At 41.6% G+C, this 26,813-nt stretch overlaps 1 protein-coding gene and 1 long non-coding RNA gene across 7 annotated transcripts in view; one reads left to right on the forward strand and one right to left on the reverse strand.

Moving 5' to 3' along the window:
- zdhhc8b (zinc finger DHHC-type palmitoyltransferase 8b) overlaps positions 1-26,813 on the reverse strand; it is a 214,474-nt gene that overhangs the window by 53,702 nt on the left and 133,959 nt on the right. The gene's annotated exons all lie outside the window — the stretch shown is intronic.
- LOC138761044 (uncharacterized) overlaps positions 1-26,813 on the forward strand; it is a 36,891-nt gene that overhangs the window by 367 nt on the left and 9,711 nt on the right. The window contains exons 2-3 of one of the 2 annotated variants that reach the window (XR_011356086.1): positions 26,530-26,580; positions 26,721-26,798. This is a non-coding gene — a long non-coding RNA (uncharacterized lncRNA). The remainder of the gene's footprint in view (positions 1-26,529; positions 26,581-26,720; positions 26,799-26,813) is intronic. The other variant, XR_011356085.1, reaches the window with a different exon arrangement.

The following is a 26,813-nucleotide window of genomic DNA, read 5'->3' on the forward strand; positions in this document are numbered from 1 at the left end:
CAAAGGTAAAAATACATAACTGACGTTTCGGGCTAGAGCCCTTCATTGAGGTATGGAAAAATGTCATCAGGCATCCATTTCTTCATCAAGGACACTGCTCAGCCTGCTGAATTTCTCCAGCTTCGTGTTTTTACCAACATCTGCTGGTTTGTGCAACTTGAGAATCATGCAAATGAACGGGAGCACAGATTGAAGGTGTGTGACCTCTCTTTTGCTGTGTACCTAAACTACTCATAACAAAAAGTGGGCTTGAACACATCAATTTAGACGGGTAAGAGTCAATTCCAAACATCATAATATTATCAGTAATTGAAAAAAAGTTGAATGGATCTAAATAAACTGAATACAAATTATTTATTTTCAAATGTAACTTAATCTACTTTGAATTCACAATCTTCTTCTTTGGCTTGGCTTCGCGGACGAAGATTTATGGAGAGGGTAAAAAGTCCACGTCAGCTGCAGGCTCGTTTGTGGCTGACAAGTCCGATGCGGGACAGGCAGACACGATTGCAGCGGTTGCAGGGGAAAATTGGTTGGTTGGGGTTGGGTGTTGGGTTTTTCCTCCTTTGCCTTTTGTCAGTGAGGTGGGCTCTGCGGTCTTTTTCAAAGGAGGTTGCTGCCCGCCAAACTGTGAGGCGCCAAGATGCACGGTTTGAGGCGTTATCAGCCCACTGGCGGTGGTCAATGTGGCAGGCACCAAGAGATTTCTTTAGGCAGTCCTTGTACCTTTTCTTTGGTGCACCTCTGTCACGGTGGCCAGTGGAGAGCTCGCCATATAACACGATCTTGGGAAAGCGATGGTCCTCCATTCTGGAGACGTGACCCATCCAGCGCAGCTGGATATTCAGCAGCGTGGACTCGATGCTGTCGACCTCTGCCATCTCGAGTACTTCGACGTTAGGGATGTAAGCGCTCCAATGGATGTTGAGGATGGAGCGGAGACAACGCTGGTGGAAGCGTTCTAGGAGCCGTAGGTGGTGCCGGTAGAGGACCCATGATTCGGAGCCGAACAGGAGTGTGGGTATGACAACGGCTCTGTATACGCTTATCTTTGTGAGGTTTTTCAGTTGGTTGTTTTTCCAGACTCTTTTGTGTAGTCTTCCAAAGGCGCTATTTGCCTTGGCGAGTCTGTTGTCTATCTCATTGTCGATCCTTGCATCTGATGAAATGGTGCAGCCGAGATAGGTAAACTGGTTGACCGTTTTGAGTTTTGTGTGCCCGATGGAGATGTGGGGGGGCTGGTAATCATGGTGGGGAGCTGGCTGATGGAGGACCTCAGTTTTCTTCAGGCTGACTTCCAGGCCAAACATTTTGGCAGTTTCCGCAAAGCAGGACGTCAAGCGCTGAAGAGCTGGCTCTGAATGGGCAACTAAAGCGGCATCGTCTGCAAAGAGTAGTTCACGGACAAGTTTCTCTTGTGTCTTGGTGTGAGCTTGCAGGCGCCTCAGATTGAAGAGACTGCCATCCGTGCGGTACCGGATCCAAGAAAAGTGCAGAGAACAAAACAAAGGACTCTACATCACCTTTGTTGACCTCACCAAAGCCTTCAACACCGTGAGCAGGAAAGGGCTTTGGCAAATACTAGAGCGCATCGGATGTCCCCCAAAGTTCCTCAACATGATTATCCAACTGCACGAAAACCAACAAGGTCGGGTCAGATACAGCAATGAGCTCTCTGAACCCTTCTCCATTAACAATGGCGTGAAGCAAGGCTGTGTTCTCGCACCAACCCTCTTTTCAATCTTCTTCAGCATGATGCTGAACCAAGCCATGAAAGACCCCAACAATGAAGACGCTGTTTACAATTCACAATACACTACTGCTAACCACCTGGACCACACCCCATCAGGTTGAATTTGACTTGGTTCCACTTAAAGCAGTCCTTTTTGTTAGAAGCAGATTTTAACGTTTTCAAATCTTTCATCATTCTCCTTCCCCACTTCCAGTAAAGCGATAAAAGATCCAAAAACCACCATGCAAGTACAAGTCATCGTCTCCCTTTCTCTCCAAGATACTTTCTAATTGAAAGGCACATCTGCCTATTCCAAATGATACATGACAGATTAACAAAAAAGTAATTTTTGCTCAGTATTGTAACAATAGGATTCCATTCAATCCATGTATTTTTTTTTAAATATTTTATTTTTGATTTTTCAGACTCATGCAAATCCAATAAACAGAATTTACACTCTCTTTCCAAATAATATGATTTACAGTCTTTATTTCCCCCTCCTTATACCCTCCCTATCCCTTAAATTATACACATACCAAAATATAAAAATACAGACATACAAAAACCACCTAAATACCAACAAAGAAAACAATCCTCCTTGAACCTAGAGGACCTAAAAATAGGTAGAGGCAAAAACATGTCGTCTGCATCACATCCTTCATTTCATATTCTTAATCCTTTACCTGCTGGGACAGATTTTTTTTCCCTCTTACTGGGGGTGGGGGGGGGGGAAAGAAGAGAGGGTAAATTATATCTGTGCACCTATGTGCCTCAGATACTGTCACCACACCTCAACGAATGTGTCATATCTCTTCCGCAAATTGTAGGTGATTTTCTCCAGGGAATGCAACATTATATTTCCATATTCCATTGTGCAATGTTTAGCTGGGAGTCGGACTTCCACGTAACTGCTATATACTTCCTGGCTACTGACAAGGCAACTTCACAAACTGAATTTGGTGTTTGGACAGTCTAAACTACTTCTCCAATGCCCCCTAGAAGGTACAACTCCGGATTCTGTGGAAAGTCCACCGTTGTAATTTTTTTTAAAGAGTGTCCCCCAGGTCTTCCCAGAAGGATCTCACACTTGTACAGAGCCAAGTGGAGTGGACAAAGGTTCCTACCTCCACACAGCACCTAAAGCACATGTTCGAGATTTCTGGCTTTGAATTGTGTAACTTTATTGATGTGAGGTATAGCTGATGCAAGAAATTATTATTGCACCAGCATATGTCTGGCAGTAACAATCTCAATCAATGGATTTTGACCAATCTTCATTTAGGTCACGCCTGAATTATTATCGACTAACAAAAACAACCCACAATCCACATTTAAGAAAATGAGAATGCTCAAACACAAAATTCTCTATTTCTAAGATCCTTGTAATTTCAGATTCTAATATGAGGGAAAAAAATGGGTGTAGAAGTATAACTGGCATACAATATTCTTTTTCTATTTGGCTTCACTCTTTTTAAGTACATTTGTGTTTGATACAACTGAAGGAATTTATTCTGAAGCTATATGAATTTATTCAATTTGAAACTTAAAGACTTCAAAAATGTCAGTGCCTTGTAGCTGTGATTTTGTGAGCTAATGTTTTATGACTGAAAATATGGAGTGAATCGAGGCAAATGTTAGTTAAACAAAACCAAAATATGAACCTATTTAGCACAATTCAGTTACAAGTACATTGGTTGTTCTTCCTCAATATATCCATGAACCCTGGTTACTGCCCCTCCTGTCAGCAAGTTTTTCCACATTTAGTTTATTTTCACAATTTTATTGGCTCCATTACATTTTAATCTTCTCTGTTATCTCTACATAGAGCATTTCACAAGGTGATTTCCTCATTTCTTTATAACAAAGGAATTGCATACAGCAAAGAATATAACATGATTTAATTTCTCATCCTTCCTTTCACAGAAGAATTTTATCTTGTTTAGGTTTTTGTTTTCATCATCCCCTCAGCTTCAGCCCTTTGCAAGGGTCTGAAGTTCATTGGTTGATAACTCAATTGCACAAAAGGGTAGAAATGCTGATGCACCATCCATTTGCCCAAAAGGAATTACTCAGTCTTTATTCCCCCCCCTCAAAAAAAACACCCACCAGAAAAGATGACAGTCTCCCGACGAGAATTCCAAGGGAGTTCTTAAAAAGAAAATGATACTCATATGCAGTCAGAAATCCAGCTTCCGTGCAATATTAAATTTTAAAGCACCACTTTGTGTCCAATTTATTTTTAATTTGCATGAGTAATTCTGTTAATTAGAATAGACAGAATGAGGCTGCCACTTTTAGGATACTTTATTCATGTTTTTTTGTTCTGTCATGCACTTAACTCTTCCTCTTCATCCCATGCTTGCATTCCTCATCAACAACCTGCTACTTGCACTGAATTAATTTTTATGCTATTTGTACTCAGATATGGCACCGAACATTGAAAATGAAAATCTTAATCTTCTATTAGACTGAGAGGTTTGGCCATGTTAATATTAAAATATTTAAGGCCGTCAGCCATTAAAAATGAACTTAGATTAAAAACGTTACAACCTTCAAGAATCTCATTGCAAGAGGATCTTTAACTTAAAATGCATGCTTATTGTTTACAATAAATAAAAATAATGAAAAAGTACTTTGAAGTAAAAATGTTCTTCGCAAACCAGTTTTGGCTCAGCCATGGTAATGACTAATAGATTCAAGTTTATTCAGAAGCGATTTCTCCAAAATCAGGGACATCAAATGAGCTTTGTGACATCAAACCAAAACCATATAGACATAGTTTGAGGATTCCCAGCAGTACCAATGGATTCATCACTTCTCCATTGTCAGATGATTGACATATTTCAGCATTACTGAGGTGATTCACATTAAAGTCCTTGCTTATTGCTGCATTACAGGATTACACTGAAGTTCAAGCATCATTTCTTCCTAGGTAATGCATACATTGTGTACATCCTGATACCATGCCACTTTAGTTGCTTACATTCCATACTCTGAAAATGCATACTTTAAATATAACTATTTGAACCTGATGATGACTTGAACCTAGAGATGCATACAACAGGATGCTCTTTATCAACCACAGTTCCACATTTAACACCATCGTCCTCTCAAAACTGATCAGCAAACTCCAAGTCCTGAGACTCAACACCCCTCTGTGTATTTGCATTCTTGATTTCTTCACCTGCAGACCACAATCAGTGAGGATTAGAACACCTCCTCCACAATCTCCATCAGTACCGGTGAACCAATGGGCTGTGATCTTAGCCCCCTGCTCTACTCACTTTACGGCTACGACTGTGTGGCTAGGTATGACAGTAACAGCATTTACAAATTTCCTGACAATAACATGGTAATGGGCTGTATAAAGAACGAGGGTGAGTCGGCATATCGGAGGAAGATTGAAAACTTGGATGAATGGTGCACCAACAACAACCCTGCACTCTATGTCAATAAAATAAGGAGATGATTGTCAACTTCAAAAGGGAAAGGCAGAGGTTTACAATCATTGGGGGATCAGAGGTGGAGAGGACAAGCACTATCTTGAGGATCTTTCTTGAGCCCAACACACCAATAGCATCGTGAATAAAGCTCATCAGCACCGAAACCTTGGCAAATTACTTCAGATGTGTCGTGGAAAATGTGATGACTGGCTGAATTATTGTCTGGTATGGGAATACCAATACCACTAAGCATAAAGCCCTCCAAAAGACCAGGACATCACAGGCAAAACTCTCCTCACGACTGAGAACATCTACAAGGAACACTGCCATTGGAGAGCAGCAGCAATCATCAAGGATCCACACCACCGAGCACACACTCTTGTTCTTGCTGCTGCCATCTGGAAAGAGGTATAGGTGCCACAAAACTTGGCACCACCAGATTCAGGAACAGCTGCTACCCCTCCATCATCAGACTCCTCCACAACAAACTCAACAAGGGACTCATTTCAGGACTCTTCTTGCACTCATTATTGATTTTTAAATTCTCTCTGTATTGCACAGTTCATTTCCATTCATTATCTGTTTACAGTTCTTTATTTATTTAGATGTATATGCTGTGTATATTTTTTACACTAGCAATAAGTGGTAATTCTGCTGCACTCACAGAAAGAAGAATCTCAGAGTTGTATGTCCTCTGACAATAAATCTGAAATCTATGGCAAATGTTCTTTGTCCACTTTCCACCTCATGCGTACAACAAATTATAGAAAATCACAGAAAGCCATTCAAACCATTATGTCCACAGCAGTATAAAAAGTTCTTCAGTCTAGTGTATCCTTCCAGTACTTTGCCTGTACCTACCAAACCTCCACAAACTCCTGAGGAAGTAGAGGCGCTTATGTTCTTTCTTCACGAAGAAATTAAGTGTGTTAGGTCAATCTCCCTCCTGTAAGATGATTCATCGCCCATTTTTTTATACAACAATTTTGTATAAAATTGCCAGGTAATTTGTAGATAGTATTGTTGTACTGAGCCACACTGTCATAGCTGTAAAGGGAGTAGAGCAGGAGAATGCACCCTTGTGGTGCTCTGGTACAGATGAAGGATATGTTCTTACCAATCCTCCTTGATTGTGATCTAGAGGTGAGTTAATCCAGGATCAGCGAGTTGGAGCTTGTTGGAGATTGCTGATCAATTTTGTGGGGATGATGTTGAATGTTGAATTGTAGTTGATAAAGTGCATCCTTATGTAAGTGTTTTTGTTGTCCAAGTGATCCAGGGCTTTGTGTAGAACCAAACAGATGGCATTTGCTGTAGACCTGTTGCTGCGGAGGGCAAATTAGAACAGATCTATATTGCTGCTCAGACAGGAGCTAGTAGACTTCAACACCATCCTCTAAAAACATCATCACTGTGTATACAAATTTCACTGGTTGGTGACCTTTTTGGCAGGTTACAGTTGAGGCCTGTTTGAAAGAGGTGGATAACACGTCTTGCAGGAGTGAGATGTTGAAGATATCCAAGAATACATTGGCAAGTTGGTCAGCACACATTTTTCATACAAGGCTACTAGCAGTAGCTTGTACTAGCAGTACAAGGCAAAGTACTCCATCTGGACCGGATGTTTTCCTTGGATTCACTCTCCTGAAGGCAGCCTGCATGTCATCCTCAGATACTGACCATAGAGGATCATCAGGATACATGGGGGAACACACTGGTTCTTCCTTGTTCTAGTGGTCAAACAGAGCGAAGAAGGCATTGTGTTCATCTATGATTGAAGCTTTGCTGTCTCCTACTGCAATGGATTTTGTTTTTGTAATTGGTTATATCATTTAAGCCATGCCTCAATTGTTGTTTCCATTCTTGTCTGGAATCTCCACTTCGCCTATGAGATGGCTTTTTGTAGGACATACATGCTCCTTGTGTAGGGTCTAGATATCTGGACTTAAATGCCTATGATCTAGCTCTCAACAGGTTCTGAATTTCAATGTCTATCTAGGGATTTTTGTTGGGGAAAACCCCAAATAATTTGATGGGGACATGCTCGTCCACAGCTTACAGCAGGCAAAAGGAAAGTTTGTGTGAACTACAATTTTAGTAGTCTTATGTGTCAAATTAAGTAATCTTGAATCTATAATCACAACTCTTGAAGTACATGTGCAACTACTGTTTAAATGTGTTATGGGTTTACACTCTATTACCTACAGTATTTGGGCAGTGAGTTTTAGACTTTGTCACCTCTTAGAAAATACAGTTTTATTCATCTCCCCTCTATTCCTACCAATTACTTTAATTCAAACCCCCTTCTTTTTTGACTACCCTGCTTAGGGAAATTGAACCTTCCTAATTGTTCCACTTGGGCCCCTCAATTTTTATATTCTTCAGTTAAGTCTCTGCTGAGCATCCTCTGTTCCAAAGAACACAATTTTTACTAGTCCCAATCTTTCCGCGTTTGTATTTTACCAATGGAATACAACTTTGAATCTCTGTTTGCCGTCTTCCTAGTGTTTAAAAAAAATCTGATTTCAAATAATAGCAATACATTTCCTTGCTATTTTTACAGTTTTGGGGCCCGTATGCTCGAACATTAGGTTTGAATTTATAAATAATTCCTTTGAATCCTCTGGACCAGAGAAGTCTTCCCTAATAAATAAATAAAGAATGTTTTATAAGGCAATCCAATTCAATATATATTCATTATGTATTTTAGCAATTTAGTTTCCTTTTTGTAGTTTATTTTAGTTTTTTTTAGTGGAGGGTAGAAGGGTTTGGGGATTAGGAGGGTGTTTAGTTTGGGTTTAGATGGGGTTCTTTCTGTTTGTTATATATGTTGTTGATTTGAAATAAAATATTCCAAAAAAAGTTTCTATTTTACCAATGACAGCAAAATTTAATAATGGGAGATTGAATTGACCTATGAAAAGGAAGTAGCTCGGAATGGGCTATCTAGACAAAAATTAAGAAAACTGAAATGTTATCATTAAAATTATGACTTTTAAAGAAGTCTGACAAGAGAGTGCATATGCAGCTTAGAATACTTGTTCTGGCTGAAAGCGTTGAGGTACATGTTTTGGGACAAAGATTGGGCCATTCAGGGCAGAATCAGACGAAGTTTCTTCACACAATTGTTGTAAATCTATGGAATTCTGCTCGGGACATGCTTGCTGCCTTCAGGAGAATGAATCCAAGGAAAGGATCCGGCCCGGATGGAGTACCTGACAGAGTATAAAAGATCTGTGCTGATCAACGTACCAAGGCATTCACCGATATTTTCAATATCTCACTCCAGTAGGGCATGGTACCCACCTGCTTCAAACAAGCGTCAATCATACTGGTCCCCAAGAAGATTGCAGCAACCTGCCTTAATGACTATCAACAATGATGATGTTTTGAAAGGCTGCTGATGAACCATATCAGCTCCAGTCTGAGCGGTGATATGGATCCATTCCACTTTGCCTATTGCAGAAACAGGTCTACGGCAGATTAGTGGTAGTTCTGCCGTGCCGGAAAAGGAATCTCATCTGGAGAACCCCAAGGGGGCAAGTTTCTTTGGCAAGACTCTGAAGTAGCTGATGGAAGTAAATCAGTTGTGGGTATCCAAGCATTCTCACTGGTTCAAAACAAAGACCTGGTACACTTGGACTGCAAAGATGCATACATCAGGATGTTCTTTATTTGACATTTAACACCATCATCTCCCTCAAAAACAATCAGCAAGCTCCAAGATCTGGGAGTTAACACCCCAGTGTGTAATTGGATCATGGATTTCCTTACCTTCAGACCACAATCAGTGAAGATTGGTAAGAACTTCTCTTCCTGCTCTACTCACTTTACTCCTACTTGGTCCAACAATAACACCATTTATAAATTTGCCAGTGATACCACGGTAGTGGGTTGTATAAAGGAAGGGGATGCATCAGCATACAGAATAGAAATGGAAAACTTGGCTGAATGGTGCACCAACATCCACCTTGTAATCAATGTCACCAAAACTAAGAAGCTGATTGTTGACTTCATGAAAGGAAAATTAGAAATATACAATCTGGTGATTATTGAGGGATCAGAGGTGGAGAGGGTGAGCAAATTTAGGATTTTCCCTGGACCCAACACACTAATGGCATCAAGAAGAAAGCACATCGTCTCTACTTCCTCAGGAGTTTGTGGAGGTTTGGTATGACACCAGAAACCCTGACATATTTCTACAGAGGTGTGGTGGAGAGTCTGCTGACTGGCTGCATTGTGGACTGGTATGGAAACACCAATACACCTGAGCATAAAGCCCTCCAATAGGTAGTGGACCAAGCCCAGGACATCACAAGCAAAACCCTCCCCACTGTTGAGTACATCTACAGAGAATGCTACCGTCAGAGGGCAGCAGCAATCATCAAGGATCCATACCACCTTGCACAAGCTCTGTTCTTGCTGCTGCCATTAAGTGGTATAGTTGCCACAAGACTCGCATCACCAGATTCAGGAACAGCAGCTACCCCTCCACTGTCAGAATCTTCAATGACAAAGTCACTACCACATTTAATGACTCATACTTGTGCACTTTATTGATTTTCTTTGTTTTCTCTGTATTGCACAGTCAGTTGGTTTACATTTGTTATTGGTTTACAGTTCTTTTATTTGTTTACATGTTTATGCTGTGTACAGTTTATTTTTTGCACTACCAATTAGTGGTAGTTCTGCCGTGCTGGAAAAGGAATCTCATGGTTGTATGTAATGTCATGTATATATACTCTGACAATACATCTGAAATCTGGTTGTTCATCTATTGTCAAGATTAAGATCAATAGTCTATTTTAATACAAGGATATCTGGGGATATCACACAATTGTGGCAAACCCCATTTAGAAGACGGGTTGTGAGTTCTTAGTTCAGCCTGGTCAAAGCCCTTGTGGTTAATGCAAGAGGAGAGGACTGGCTGCCTAATGTTTCACTTGAAATAAGGGAAACAAAAAGGAACTCTGTGGTGACCTGAACGAAAGAGGTTATCATCTGGAGAACCCCAAGGGGGCAAGTTTCTTCGGCAAGACACTGAAGTAGCTGATGGAAGTAAATCAGTTGTGAGTGTCCAGCAAACAACAAATCTCTCTCTGAAAACCAACAAAAACCTTCCTGAGCGGTAACCATTTGCCTTTCAAGCACCAAAGCCTGGTGAATTTTATAAATGTTAAATTTTGTACACAGTATAAGAATTGCCTGCAACCAGTCAATTTGAAGGAATGAGAAGTGAGATTGTGTATTCCCAGACTCCTCAGCATATGAATATCTACAACTTTATAACTAGTTATTTTTAAAAATACCTTTTGATGTTCTTCTGTGTAAATGAACAGCTTTAGACTTTCCATATTAAATGTTACTTTTTACCTTCACATCCATTCATTTAAACTATCTGCCTCCAATTACAGATTCGGCATCTATCTCAAAAGATCACTTTCCCACCAAGCTCCAACTAAAATTCTAAAGTTTAAAAGAATGAGAAATAATGTCATTTAGAAGAACAAAATTCTGAAAGGGCTTTTACCAGGTAGATGAAATGAAGGTGATTTCCTGGATTGTCTATAGCCCCTTTTCCATTGGCATCCCAGTTAATTGGCTGTGCAGTGTCCCAGGATAGGAAGCCCTTTGTACCATTTCCACTGGGCCACCCTTAACTGGGACACTAATTGCTTTTCCACTGAACACACTCATCCCCAGGTTTGTAGTGTTCTACCTTCAACTGGAAAGAGGTGACTTTCTGCTGTCCCTTTTCCACTGGTTTTATCAGCACGCCGGCATCAGTATATGTCAGGGATATGGATTGGGATAGAGGGGGTTAATCCTTGGCATGAAATGACATCATTTGACGCCGACATTCAGACAATGTTCCTTTTCCACTGGACCCTGTCCCAGTAAATTCCCAGTTCATTCCTGGGACAGGGTGCCCGAGGAAAAGTGGCTTATAACTAAGGGTCATAGTCTCAAAAGATGTGCTCAGGATGAAAATAATAATAACTTTATTGCCAGAGTCGTTGAGATTGAGCTATATCCTTATTGAATATTCAAGTGAACGCAAGGATCCAAATTGCCTATTCCTTATTCTATTATATTGTTAAAAACAGTTTGTTTTAAGTTTGTTATTTGCCTTCAACAATATGCAGTAAAATTAAAAGCAACAAAATCAAATTCTTTGAACTAATTGGAAGGAACTTCCATACAAAATTATTACAGAGTTTGTTCTTCCAAGGGAAAGATTAACAGCTACTTACCTTAATCCCAGATCAAATCCTGCTTAATCTATTTCAATTCACAAGTCTATTTCAGTTAGAACATTATCTGAACGGGAAAGGTTGAAATGATATATGGAGTGCCCTAAAAAGATCAGATTTTACAGCACAAATGAATCAGCAGTCAGTTGACACTCTGCTTCAACCTGAGCATAGCTGCCATCCTCAGCGTTCCTTTTCCAATGTAAAGAGTAAAGTCATACTCCCACCATTTTTAGAACCAGTGGGACTCACTCCAAAGCTTCAGCTTATGTCACAAAAGAAGTGTGCAAACCAACTCTGATTCTGATGTGACCCCTGTACCAAGGGAAGAAGCCATGTATGATCTATCTTCGCATGACTGAAAAGGAGCAGTCTATGACTATTTCCATGTTCTTTAATTTAAAAAAAATTCTGTTGTAGTAGAGCCCAATATCACTATTAGCATTCTTAAAAGCCCAGTGCACTTTCACATTGACCTTCAGTGACTCCTGTTCCAGTGCACATAGGTCCCTTCGAATCTCATCACCACCTAATCTGTTATCATTAAATAAACAGTCCACATGCTTGTTTTGGGTACTAAAGTGGATATCTTCACATTTTTAGGTTGTACTTGTCATTTATCCATATCCTCAAAAACCCTCTTTTCATCCTCTTCTGTCCTTAATTCTCATATTGTTGAGCTTCAAATCAATAAAACCATTTTCTAGTAAATATTCACTATTTGAAGTTGTACCATTTGACAAAATGTTTGGCCTGGAAGTCAGCCTGAAGAAAACTGAGGTCCTCCATCAGCCAGCTCCCCGCCATGACTACCAGCCCCCCCCATATCTCCATCGGGCACACAAAACTCAAAACGGTCAACCAGTTTACCTATCTCGGCTGCACCATTTCATCAGATGCAAGGATCGACAATGAGATAGACAACAGACTCGCCAAGGCAAATAGCGCCTTTGGAAGACTACACAAAAGAGTCTGGAAAAACAACCAACTGAAAAACCTCACAAAGATAAGCGTATACAGAGCCGTCGTCATACCCACACTCCTGTTCGGCTCCGAATCATGGGTCCTCTACCGGCATCACCTACGGCTCCTAGAACGCTTCCATCAGCGTTGTCTCCGCTCCATCCTCAACATTCATTGGAGCGCTTTCATCCCTAACGTCGAAGTACTCGAGATGGCAGAGGCCGACAGCATCGAGTCCACGCTGCTGAAGATCCAGCTGCGCTGGGTGGGTCACGTCTCCAGAATGGAGGACCATCGCCTTCCCAAGATCGTGTTATATGGCGAGCTCTCCACTGGCCACCGTGACAGAGGTGCACCAAAGAAAAGGTACAAGGACTGCCTAAAGAAATCTCTTGGTGCCTGCCACATTGACCACCGCCAGTGGGCTGATATCGCCTCAAACCGTGCATCTTGGCGCCTCACAGTTTGGTGGGCAGCAACCTCCTTTGAAGAAGACCGCAGAGCCCACCTCACTGACAAAAGGCAAAGGAGGAAAAAGCCAACACCCAACCCCAACCAACCAATTTTCCCCTGCAACCGTGTCTGCCTGTCCCGCATCGGACTTGTCAGCCACAAACGAGCCTACAGCTGACGTGGACATTTACCCCCTCCATAAATCTTCGTCCGCGAAGCCAAGCCAAAGAAAAAAAAAATTTGACAGGAACCAAGATATGCTCACTCTATTTTTCATTTGAGATTGCAAAGTCATTGTATTGAAGAATTCACCTTCCACTACTCCAAAAGATATTTCCAGAGATGTTTAGGTTTTCTCAATTTGGGAAATGGCAAAAAGTGAGTATCTTGGGAGTCAAAAAAGATGTTGAGAGATAGAGGAACAGTAGCATGCCAAGTCAGATGATTCTTTCTTTCATAAAGATTGGTTTTAAAGTGGACACTTGCTGAGGAGATGAAACTGTTCATACTCATTATTACCAGCCCAGGGAAGTAAATTGGGTGGAAAGCAGTTGAGAGGGAATATGGCTAAGTGAACATGAAGAGGTCTCTAGGAAAAGGTGAGAAGGGCAACAATTATGAAGGTAAGAGAAACATCAAGAAAGAAAATGTGTTCAGACCAGGGACTTGTATCTTTTCCACATTCAGAAGTCTCAAGTGCAGCAAAAAATTGAAGTAAAATTGTAGTGGGGCTAGAAACTGAAATAGAACAGAAAATGCACAAAAACTAAGCATTGGAAAGAGAAACACATTTCAAGACTTTTGGTAGCATTCAGTAAATTTTTATAACTTTAGTTACACAAATTGCTGAATTGGAAGACTGGATATTTTTTAAAAAAACAAATGTTCAATTATAACAGTGGAAATTGCTATTTCACTTTTTGAGTCTTTGCCATCTTCCATAGAGCATGGCCATTCTCATTCCCACTCTTCCTATTTCCTTGTCCCAGTGCAACATTCTCTTTCATGTGGCATCAATTGCTCTTTGATTCTTTTGCTAATTACTTGAAGCAATGGGCAATACAGAGTAACCGATTTACCTACAGGACAGCTTTGGGACAGAAATTCAGGTGGTCACAGAGAGAACAAGCAGATTGCACCCAAGATCAGGATCAAACCCAAGTCCTGGTAGCTGAGGCTGCAGCACCAATTGCTCTGTCAACTAGTCTCCTAGTGTCTTGCTTCTTAGCTTTATGCCACTTTTAAGGTGGTGTATCTAGCATTGTCCACTTATTGGCCAATTTTCATTCAAGAAACATTTTGGACATTTTAATTCCTTTATCTTAAATGCGCGTGTTTAATTATAGAAGCTTTGTGTGTTTTAAATGTTTTAACATCTTTTCTAATTTATCATTTAAAAAAGTTCCAATGTAAAAACATTCCGACAGCCTTCTCTGCAAGAACTTTAGGAACCAATTATTTGTTTGCCATTGATCCAGGATCAGCAAAATCTAGCCCAATGACAGAGGTTGATAAACTGAAATCCTTGTTAGAGGGAGACCGTAGGTGGCAGGGAAAATAGATTTAAAGGTATGGATGCATTTTCAACAGATTCCAGAAAAGTAGTGGGTGCTTTTAGCAGGGCAGGGTAAAGCACAGTCAAAAAGCACATAATCTGGTCCACCCAATGATCATGCATTATGGAATTACAGGTGCCTAACCTTTAATTCAGGATTCCAAAAAACTGCAACCTCCAAAACCCGACACTTTTTTTTTGTAGATGACGTCTGTTCAGCAAAGATGGAGTTTGGTGCCAAATATGACCTGGCATAACCCTTGCTCAACTCCTGTGTATCCTGTCATGTTCAGTGTCGCTAATTAGTGGTATCATACCTATTGAGTATGATCCTCGCTCAACTCACACTGGAATATCCTGTGTCGTTTCACTACTTTATAAGCGCTTCTGAATCGCTGTATACTGACACACGTCCAGCATCACGGCACTTGCAGTCGTCCTTGCAGTGGCTCAATGCGAGATCAATGACCATCATTGCTACCCATAAACCCCCATGCAGCTGAAATCGCTGTACCAGTGTCTGCATAGGGAAACTGAGAATGGAGGCAGTCCCTCTGGTGTTGGTACAGTGGTGTGGGGTGGGGGTGAAGAGAGAGATGGCAGCACAACTCAGGCAGGTGAGGGGGGGGGGGGGGGAGAGAAGAGAGACAGCAGTGTGACTTGCGTGGGAAGGCTTAAAGGGACCATCATTTTAAAATGATTCCAAAATCCAGAAGATTCTGAATAACGGCAGGTGTCCGGACCCAACGATCCCAGATAAAAGATTAGGCACCTGTATAAACATGTGACAGACATCCAGAAATGACTGATTTGCCAATCAGATCTGGCAAGGTTGATGGTGAGACTTTATCTACACAATTATACTTTTCAAGGCAATTTCATTAACGAGGCTGGGTCTCTTTTCCTTTTATGCTGTTCCTCAAAAGCCACCCAGTCCTACATTTTCATTAGCCATTCTTTTGCTTGGTGTGCAGTTTTCTTCATTCCTTGAGTGTGATTTGTTTAAAAAAAGGTACACATGCAAAATGATGATATTCTTGATTTACTGAGATAAACAATAGTTACATGCAACTCCAAACTGTATTTGCCCCTCTCCTTCACCCTACCGAAGTTAGAACAAATACATCCTTCTGACACAAGCTTTCCCCAATTCATCTGCATCTTAAAGAACAAATTAGGCAGCTCAGAGTACACACAAGGTTGAAAGTACTCCATTTTATGATATCCCAGGAATGAATCTTCCAGCTCCCTGAACTCAACCGCCTCATTTCACCATGGACTTCTGATTATTATAGACCTCTAAACCAGGGGTGTCAAACTCAAATTCATGGAGGGCCAAAATTAAAAACTTGGACTAAGTCGAGGGCCGAACTAAATATTTATTGAAAATTTTCAACAACATCTGCATGTTTTCTCTTCTTTCAACATATGTAATGTTAAACTTTAGGATATAACTTTAGGAGGATAATGTTACAGGTCAGGAGTAGGTAGCTCAAGTTCACCCTTTGCTTGACCTGAGGGAAACATATTTGGTCCCTATGGAGATGTAGTCAGCATTCACAGGCTGTGTCCATTTTGGCCTGCATCAGGACTCAGCATTTCCTGCTCACTCCTCAGGCTCTAGGCCTCTATTCACCCTCGACCCACCATCACTCTACCTGACCAGTCCTTTACCCAACCTCTACTCACCCCTCACTCCACTCGCTCTGCCTCTACCCACCCCATCCTATACACGCCCCTCTACTGCCTCTCCCCTCAACCTGTTCCTCCCTCTACCCGTCTCTCACCCTCTAATCACCCCTCCCCTACTCGCCCTGCCCCTCCCCTTTCACCTCTTCCCTATCCACCCCTCCTTCTACTCATCCCTCCCTCTAACTGCCCCTCGCACCACCATAACTTCCCCTGCCCATTACTCCTCACCTACACCCTCTGCCCACCCCTGCTTACCCACCCACTCAGGCCCAGCGTGCTGCCGATCAGCCTTTGCGGAACAGCGGGGGCCGTGCGCAGCCTGTCATGTCCGTCGCGCCGACATGAAATCACAGGCGCTCGCCAATCCGCCGCACCGCTCGACAGGTGGGAGAAGTGACTGGTTGTGCAGGGAGCCTTCCAACTGGCTTGCCGGCTGATGACATCGACAGACTTCTCGTGTTACAATTTTGTTTTCCCCGTTCTCAAAGTTTGCACGGTCAACCTGCAACACTCTTGCTCCCTCCGCGTCCTGTAGATCTGATGCCCGGGTGTTGTTAGGATTCCCAGCAGAAGGTTTGTCGAACTTTACCATTCTGGATTCCTTTTTGAGAATATTCTGGCCATCTTTTAAGGGGGGTGGTTTTAGGGGGGAGGGGATAGTTAGGAGGTGGGGAAGGATGTGCAATGAAGGGGGAGGATGGTGGGGGTGACATTACCAAAAAAACAGCATCGGCTCTCGCTGCAGGGCGGGCCACCTCTAATACATTTTTGAAATGATCTTGCGGGCCAAATATAATTATATCGGCCCGCGGGTCAGAGTTTGACATGTGTGCTCTAAACCCTATACCGAAGTCCTCAAAGCCCTTTGTTTCTTCCTTGACAACAAACCCAACTTGTCTTCCTCCACCTCCACCCTCCTCCGAATGGCAGAACTTATCCTCAACCTCAATAACCTCCTTTTACTCACCCTGCCTTTCTCCAAACCAAACAGGTAGCCATGGGTACATGCATGGGCCCCAGCTATGCTTTTTGTTGGCAACATGGAGCAATCCATGCTTCAAGCCTACATAGGCACTTGGGGATACCTCCGAGGCTTTTAAATTAAATTTAAAGAACAGTGGCAACCCAGAAAACCATTCAGCTGCAACCTGTGTGGGTTGAAAAAGAGCTGGTTGGCCTGCATCCTCTCTTGAGCAATCTCATCTTTCTTGTAACAAGGTGACCATGATACTCAAGCTAGTCTAACTAGTTGAAAACAGTTGTAGGACAGCATTCCTCAGCTAATGCCCTTTCAAACATCTTTGGCTTAGCTTCGCGGATGAAGATTTATAGCAACACACAAAATGCTGGAGGAACTCAATGGGTCAGACACCATCCATGCAAAATAACAGACAATCAACATTTTGGGCTGAAAACCTGCTGGTTGACCTGCCTGGATGTTGCCACACCCATCCAGCATTTTGTGCATTGCTCTAGTTTTCCAGCATCTGCAGTCTTTCTTGTTTGTCCTTTAAACCATCTTTGAGATTTATGGGCAGAAGGTCAAAGTTCCTTCTGTTATTCAACCACTGGATTTTATTGCATTTATTGCGTGATCTGCTGCACCACTTCATTTGTCAACTAACCAGACTATCTAGTTTCCTTTTCACTGTCAACCACATGGCCAATTTATCCATTATACACAAAGTACTTCAAAATAGCCCCAATACACAAATCTAGATCATTAACATACAAATTCCTAATCTCGACTCAGATGGATTCAACATTTTCCTCCTTAGATCTTACATTTGATTTTAGACATACAACACAGTAACAGGCCATTTAGGCTCACAAATGAGTGTTGCCCAATTACACCTACAACTCCCGGTACGTTTCTAATGGTGGAAGGAAACTGGAGCCCCCAGGGAAAACCCATACAGACATGGGGAGATCATACAAACTCCTTGTAGACAGCACAGGATTCAAGCCCCAGTACTGATCGCTAGCATTATAACAGCGTTGCGCTAACAGCACAACGCTGCCCCCATCTCTCACTATTGCCCTGATCTCATCCTTAACTAAGAGCACTACTTCGCCTTCCTGCTCCTTCTATATTATCTGATAACCTTGGATATTTAAATCCCAATACTCTCCACGCTGCAGCCATGTTTCTGTATAGCCACTAAATCATACCCCTTAGTACTGGTTTGTACCACAAGTTCACTGACCTTGTTTAGAATATTATGGGCATTCAAATAAAATGGTCTTGTACTCATTGTGCTTTTAAAATCTGCTCATCTTTGCCTCTTTTGCACTTGACTTTTTATACTCTCTTACTTTCCTCTTTTTTAACTTTTGCTTTTATTTAATCCACACTCTTCTCTTTTACTTCAACTCTCTCCAATTTGTTGAACCCACCACCCCACTATTTAGTTTAAAGCCCTATTAACAGACCTAGTTATCCGATTCACCAGGGTCCAGGTCCAATCACAGTTCATATAAAGGCCGTCCACTGAACAGTTCCTTCCTTCCCCAATACTGCTGCCAATTTCCCATGAATTGGAACTCCCTTCTCCCACACCAATGCTTGAGCCACACATTTAACTCTCTAATCTTTTTGACCCTGCGCCAATTGGTTCTGCTTTTTAATTTTGTCTCTAGCTCCTCATATTCTCAGCAGAACCTCTTTCCTGGTTCCATCCAAACTGCTGGTACCCAGATGGACCATGACAACTGGTTCTTACCTCTTCAACAGCAAATTCTTCTGCAGGTCATATAAGATAACCCAAGCCCAGGCAGGCAATACATGCTCTATCCCTGCGAGAGAAATCTGTCCATTCCTGTAACTATACTGTTCCCAATTATCACTACATTTCTCTTCTCTCCCACCCCCCCCCCCCCCCCACTTAAATGGCTTTCTAACCATGGTGCCACAGTCAAGTTGCTCATCTTTCCTATAGCTCCCACACAGGAAGTAAGAATCTCAGACCTACCAGACAAGATCAAGGACTGAGGCTACTCCAGGATTGTTTCTTGGATCTCACTACCTACGTCACTCACAGACACACCCTCTTGCCCTTGACCACAGACCAAATTTGAGATAGCTAATCTAATGGGCGTGACTGCCTCCTGAAACAAAGTGTCTAGGCACCGCTTCCCCTCCCTGATGTGTCACAGTGTTTGAGGCTCAGATTTTTGGTCATCAATTTTTAACCCGAGTTCTCAAGCAACCAACACTTGCTGTAGATGTGCCCATCAGAAACTATTGGCTCCCTTATAATGCAGTGTCCTGACCCAAAATGTTGAATGATAATTTCTCTCCATGGACACTGCCTGACCCACCAGCTTCCCCTCACTTGCTCAAAATTTCATCATCTGCAGTTTTAGTGTTTCTCTGGACATAATTAATTGATGTGAATAATATTGAGATGACTATTTAGGATACAAAGGAAAGACAGTATTAAATTACAACAATTTGCTATCTGGTGGAGTTAAGTGACTGGTCTGTAATTAGATTATGCCTACCTCACATTTTTTAAAAAATTTGTACAACGTTAGCAGTCCTCCAATCCTCTGGCACCAATACTGAGAAGACTGAAAATTTGCAGTCAGAGTGTCTGCAATTTTCTCTAACAAAGAGTAAGTTTTGCTTTATGCAACCAACTATAACTTTACCAGAGCTAAGGGTGGACGATTTTCTCAAGGAAGTGAACCTGGCAGATTTTAAAGCCAACCTAAAAGCTTTTATATAATTTTTGCCATATTTCTTCATGAGAAGAATTTATGTTTGCCTATTTTAGAGACAAAGCCTGGCTTCTCACATTTGTTATGCAACATGTGTTGTCAATCTGAGAGCTTGGCTCAGAGGTACTCAGAAGCCAATACCATTTGCAGTCCCAGTGATAAGGTAAGAACAGAAGGATCACGTGACAGACTGTTACTTCTGTCTGACTGAAGTATTTGACTTCTCTGCTAAAAGAAATCTTTTGAATACCCAAATCTGTCTTCAGACAACAGTTTTCCAGTTCCAAAGTCACCAGAGAAGGTGATGGATTTTGCTATTTGAGACAGATGTTTCCAATAATAACTGATGCCAACATTAGGGAAGGCATTTTTGTTGGTCCACAAATCAAACATGTTTACAATGACAGGCGAGTCGAAGATCTGCTAGTGAGACTGGAAAAATAGTATAGAATAAATGGTTATATGGTTAAAGCATTTAAGGATGGTGTTGAGAATTTTCTTGGCAACTGCGGAGCACCAAACTACATCCAGCTGATTGACAACATGCTTCACGCAGACAAAACCATGAAGTACAACGTGTCATTGAAAATTCATTTTCTGCATTTGCACTTGGACGTCCTCCTGGCTGATCTTGGTGCAGTCAGTGGCGAACATGATGAAAGGTTTCACCAGGGTATTGCAACCATGGAAAAAGTGGTATCAGGACTACTGGAATCCATCAATACTGGGCGACTATTGTTGGACACTAACACGAGAAGCATCATTTGCCAAGTACAAATGAAAATCAGCAGCCAAACATTTTTAGGTCAGTTGAACTAACATTTTTTCTTTGGCTTGGCTTCGCGGACGAAGATTTATGGAGGGGGTAAAAAGTCCACGTCAGCTGCAGGCTCGTTTGTGGCTGACTAGTCCGATGCGGGACAGGCAGACACGGTTGCAGCGGCTGCAGGGGAAAATTGGTTGGTTGGGGTTGGGTTTTTCCTCCTTTGCCTTTTGTCAGTGAGGTGGGCTCTGCGGTCTTCTTCAAAGGAGGCTGCTGCCCGCCAAACTGTGAGGCGCCAAGATGCACGGTTTGAGGCGTTATCAGCCCACTGGCGGTGGTCAATGTGGCAGGCACCAAGAGATTTCTTTAGGCAGTCCTTGTACCTTTTCTTTGGTGCACCTCTGTCACGGTGGCCAGTGGAGAGCTCGCCATATAATACGATCTTGGGAAGGCGATGGTCCTCCATTCTGGAGACGTGACCCATCCAGCGCAGCTGGATCTTCAGCAGCGTGGACTCGATGCTGTCGACCTCTGCCATCTCGAGTACCTCGACGTTAGGGGTGTGAGCGCTCCAATGGATGTTGAGGATGGAGCGGAGACAACGCTGGTGGAAGCGTTCTAGGAGCCGTAGGTGGTGCCGGTAGAGGACCCATGATTCGGAGCCGAACAGGAGTGTGGGTATGACAACGGCTCTGTATACGCTTATCTTTGTGAGGTTTTTCAGTTGGTTGTTTTTCCAGACTCTTTTGTGTAGTCTTCCAAAGGCGCTATTTGCCTTGGCGAGTCTGTTGTCTATCTCATTGTCGATCCTTGCATCTGATGAAATGGTGCAGCCGAGATAGGTAAACTGGTTGACCGTTTTGAGTTTTGTGTGCCCGATGGAGATGTGGGGGGGCTGGTAGTCATGGTGGGGAGCTGGCTGATGGAGGACCTCAGTTTTCTTCAGGCTGACTTCCAGGCCAAACATTTTGGCAGTTTCCGCAAAGCAGGACGTCAAGCGCTGAAGAGCTGGCTCTGAATGGGCAACTAAATGAACTAACATAATGTGCCAGCATCATTACGTGATTAACATGCTAAATTCAATAAAAGTTCATTTAATGTTTCTCCAATTCCCTAAGTGATACAGGAAATCTGAAATCATCTTTGTGTTAATCTTGGTTTTCTATCATAATCCCCAATTTCAGAAAGCAAAACTTTTGAAAAAAATTGTTCAGTGAAACCTGTCAGCCAATTTACTTGCAACAAATTTTCAATAAAACCGATGAGATAACTGGATTATCTGTACGAGTAATGATGGCTGGGATTAAATATTGATCAGAACTCCTGGGAATATTTCTCCGGAGTAAACATCTAACTGGGAGGACAAACAGTGTCTCAGTTTAATGTTTTATTTTTTTAAATGCCAGTTCCGCCAGCACAATGCTGTCCCTCAATAGTAAAGTTCAACTTGAACGAGTTTGTCATTGATCCAGTGTGCATTTGGTCCAATGACTTTTAGTGCTACCATTAAACCTTAGCTGACACCCAAGCTCATCATGGTGGTATCCTCAGAACAGAGGATACCAAAAGAGTTGATAAAAAGAAATATATGAAGCAAAATTGAGTGGTGGATTTTATGGTTTTTTTTTTAAACTTTTTTTTCCAAACTCCTCTGCAACTTTGAGGCAATTATAATTTTTTTGTGGTAAATGTTAAGTGCATTGATCAGTCATTTAAATTGCATTAAAGGATGAGTAGAATATTTGATTGAGCACTTAACAGACCTTGGCAGACAAACCAATCATTCATTCTGCTTCAAGCACTCCAAGATCACATTTATTGCTCAATGAGCATTTACCCAACTAATTTATTTTCACAAAGCAATCGTGTCCTGCTTTGGTACCACTTTGCTTATGACTAATTGAACTACGTATCTAACCTCATCCCAGGAACACCTGGCTGTACCATTGGCTTTCACCTCCTGTGCAAATGAAAATGGAAAAAAGGAACTCATTTGAGATGGGTGAGAGGCCTATATCTGTGCCGTACAATTATAAACACCAGGAATGAACAATGTTGGAGCATGGATTGATTTGAAGCTTGTTTACAACACAAAGCTGTTCCACAAAGCAACCCCAATCACATGCTTCAACAGTAATTTGCTGCATCAAGGCACTTGGTGCCTGAGGATGCAAAATAGGGTATGTAAATGAATGCTTGTTCTTTCCTTTCACATTACCATATTGGAGAGCCATGGGAAATTGGCGAAGATGGCACAAGAAACCATGCAGATTACAATTGCAGATAAAATTCAATGAAATGTATGAAGCAATAATTCAGAATTAACACAGAAGTAATACAGAAAAGACATACCCAGTGGATAATTAGATTTTCAAAGTAGAGAAGGGACTTAAAACATGTCATTGCAAGCACATTAAGCAGGATAAATAAATTGGAAAAAGGAGTTTGGAGGAACTTGGAACTTGTTTATACAAGAGGCTAGAATATAGAACTCTCTCCACTGTAAAAGGTCTGTGACTGGCTTAATAAAAAGCAATAGGGCACTCATATCAAAAGTAACCTCAAAAAGAACAGTGTATCATAGGAATTAATTAGAATGGAGTATTGCCAGGAGGTGCCAATATGGTCCCTTTCTGAGCCATATATTTTATGGTTCAATGCCGCTGATTCAAAGGACGATTTACTCAAAGAACAGTGAATGACAATGACTTTGCATTCTCAGTGCCTTTTATCATAAACTGTAAACCTGCACTTCTCTTAGATGAGAACTTGATTTTACTTCATTCTCACTCCAGAAAGTACAAAATCTAGGCCAACTCTTCAATGTTGTACTGCGGGTATGTTATATTGTCAGAAGTTTCTTTTTGGACAGGTTGCTAAACCAAAAAACAATGACCATTGCCATTGCCAGTAATTTGTATAGTAAATCTTCCTTACTGAAAATTGTGATCAACACGCTCAGTCCTAGTAAAATTTCTGCCTCACTAGGATTGTGAACTGGGGATTTGAAAAGAAGCTAGTTGAAAGAGGATAGGATGGCAGGGATAGAATTTGGGCGTGGGTGGGGGGGGGGGGGGGTGGAGAAGGTTGTAAAGAGTGCTGAAGAATCCAGTGGGGAAACTGGGGCAGAAGGGGATTGAAGCATAGAGGAGTGGGTAAGAACTGCACACAATATTCCAAACTTGGCCTCACCAATGCTTTAAACAGTCTCAACATCACCTCCCAGCTCCTATATTCTATGCTATGATTTATAAAGGCCAGCATACCAAAAGCCTTCTTCACCACCCTTTCCAGATGGGAATCCACCTTCAGAGACACGAATAGACTGAGTTTAAAAACAGACCAGAGACTGCGCATCCTGGAGTGAATACTCCACCTACAAGGCATTTTCCTGGATCAGTGATGACAATAACTTTGAAAATCTCAACACAATTCAAAACAAACTAACCATCCAAACATTAATTCTCTCTGGCATTAGTACACAGTGGCTGCAGTTTGCAACATCAACAAAGTATACTGCAATCACTCTCCCAGGAAGTTTGTTAGTCCCTCCCAAATCCATGATTTCTACTACCAAGGACTATGACAGCAGATGCATGGGACCATTGCAGGTTTCCTTACAAGTTGCAGATGACCGATCTCAAGCTTACTATGCTGCTTTCGGCTCTTCAAGACCTCTTACTTGCATGAGGGAGACAGTCAAAGAGCCACTCAGACAAAGGAAGCTGTGGACACAACAAGAATCTAGTCAATCTTAGTGAAGCACACACACAGAGGACATCATGGAAAGTCTCCCTGTAAGTCAAAAATATCAAGTTTTACATTTATTAAATCCAAAAAAGGAATATATCATTGTTTACATTGATCATAAGACTCCAGTTTCCATATCACTGGCCTGAAGTGGCAGGCTGCTTTGTGACATTCCAGTGCCAATCCAATAGGGAGCAATCTTTGCTTCCACAGCCGCACTTTGTAATTTAACAAGTTCACTGCTTTTCAGTAGTTTGAAGGTGGTTCTTTGCTTATATCAATGATTCTAATATTAATTATATAACCTCTGAATATGGCTCTCTAGAATTGGGGTACAACATCTTATTATACTATAGTATATTTCCCATTATACACCACCAACATTCTAACCCCAGTTAAATGACTGCACTTACTTTTCCTCATTCACGGTGCAAATGCCCATATCCACAAAGGAAAGAGGATTCTTGTTAAAAGTTTTGAATGACCTTTCATGAGATTTCCTCCACTCCCCTCTGGAGTAGAGAAAAAAAGTTTTGCAAGGTGGGAAACTGAATCCTTAGTCACAACCTTGAGTTTAATTATGTGGAAAACTGACTTCCAGTTACTGAGATATCAATGCAGCATTTGAAAAGTTAGGTACCATATGTTATTTCGGTGATAATGTGTTGAGAGATGTCATATTTTTCCCTAAAGGTTTTTAGTAGGACTTTATCTTAAAAAGTGCACTGACAACAATCCTTAAAAGCATATTAGTTTGCTTGGATCATGTCTTAAAAGTTTTAACCATATAACCGTTTACAGCACGGAAACAGGCCATGTCGGCCCTTCAAGTCCGTTCCGGTTCACTTGAACAACTCCACTAGCTCCTCCGCAAACTCCTGAGGAAGTAGAGGCTTTCTTCATGATGCCATTGGTGTGTTGGTTCCAGGAAAGATCTTCCGAGATAGTGACTCCCAAGAACTTAATTTGCTCATCCTCTCCATCTCTCTGTTCAGAAATCTGATGGCGGCAAGGAAGAAGTTGTAAGTGCTGATTTAAGGTGATGGTGCAATCGCTCAACTAGCCCATTGGCCTCATTGTGATTCCTGCACACGTGCCAAATGGTGTCATGCACTCTTTCCCTTGTGGTGCACTGTACATGGTGATCATTGACTTTCTGCTGAGCAACAATGGACCCAGAGGCCAGACCTGAACTTGCAAGAGTTTTAGTCGACTAATTGGCTGGTTCTCTGCTGAAAATCTGCAAGGGAGGGAGAGAAAGGAAGTAAAACATGGAAGTCTGCAAACACCATGGTTGAGGTAAAAGCATGATGCTGGAAAAACTCAGCAGGTCAAACAGTGTCCTTTATGTCAAAAAGGTAAAGATACAGAACCAACACTTCAGGCCCGAGCCCCTCATCGAGGCAAGGACAAATGTCGGCAGGCGTCCAAAGAAAATGGTAGAGTAAATAAAAATTTGCTTACAATTACAGATCATGCAGAATTAAGTCAGATAGCTGAACTATCCATACCACACGACTCCCAATGACCGCTTTATATTTTTTTCTACTGTTCAGAACAAGGATGTGCTATTATAACAGTTCTTTCATATTTTAACATTTGTGCACATCTGCAAGAAGTTTAAGACAGATCTTTAATTTGGACAAAAGAAAAATGCCTGGAGGAAGGAACTGAGAGAGAAAAGCAGCATCTGGGGAAGTTGGGCGAAAACTGCCAAATCTCATTCTGAAACATCGATAATTTCTTCCATGACCCCATTCAGTCTCCCCGCCCCCCACACAGTTGTTCCATAACCCATTGAGCTTTTTCAGCAGTTTGCTTTTTGCTCTAGATTCCATTATCTACAGTCTCTTTTGGAAGCAGTCCTTTAATTTGGTCTATTTTACTCAGATTATTTGACAATGAGTGTGCCACAGTGGTGTGAGTCCTCAATGCATTTCACCAGCTTTTGAAAAATCCTTTTAACAGAAGTGACAACTTGTACAATATTTAATTAAGTCACATTAAATCCTGGTTAAATGGCAATATTTCCCTAAATTTTGTTTAAAATTATATGGCATAAGCTGCAAACATGTCTTCTTTACTGTAACTATACAGTTGATCTCACTGTGATAGATTTAAGACAATGTAGAAGCATAATCATCAACAATTTGAAATACAAAAAAAATGTGAATACATTTTCTCATCTTCCCTTACAACAGAGGTGGCTATTTGGCACTTTCCCATCGGTCTCAATCACTCTGGATTTCCCTGTAAGTAGCTCTCGTTCACATGATGTAATAGAATGGAATAGTACATTTTTGGCCTTCTATTCTGCTACTTCTGGCAAAGACCATCGAATAATTACATCAAAATGAGAAAATACCTTTTGTTTCCCCCCTCCCCCCACCAGAATGAAATATTCTGGCAATTGTTGCCCATCTTTCATCACACTTAAACTTACTAGGCCATTGAAAAGTCAGCCACTTTGGTGAGTACAGAATCA

The sequence above is a fragment of the Narcine bancroftii genome, chromosome 4 (assembly GCF_036971445.1).
Source record: "Narcine bancroftii isolate sNarBan1 chromosome 4, sNarBan1.hap1, whole genome shotgun sequence".
Lineage (NCBI taxonomy): Eukaryota > Metazoa > Chordata > Chondrichthyes > Torpediniformes > Narcinidae > Narcine > Narcine bancroftii.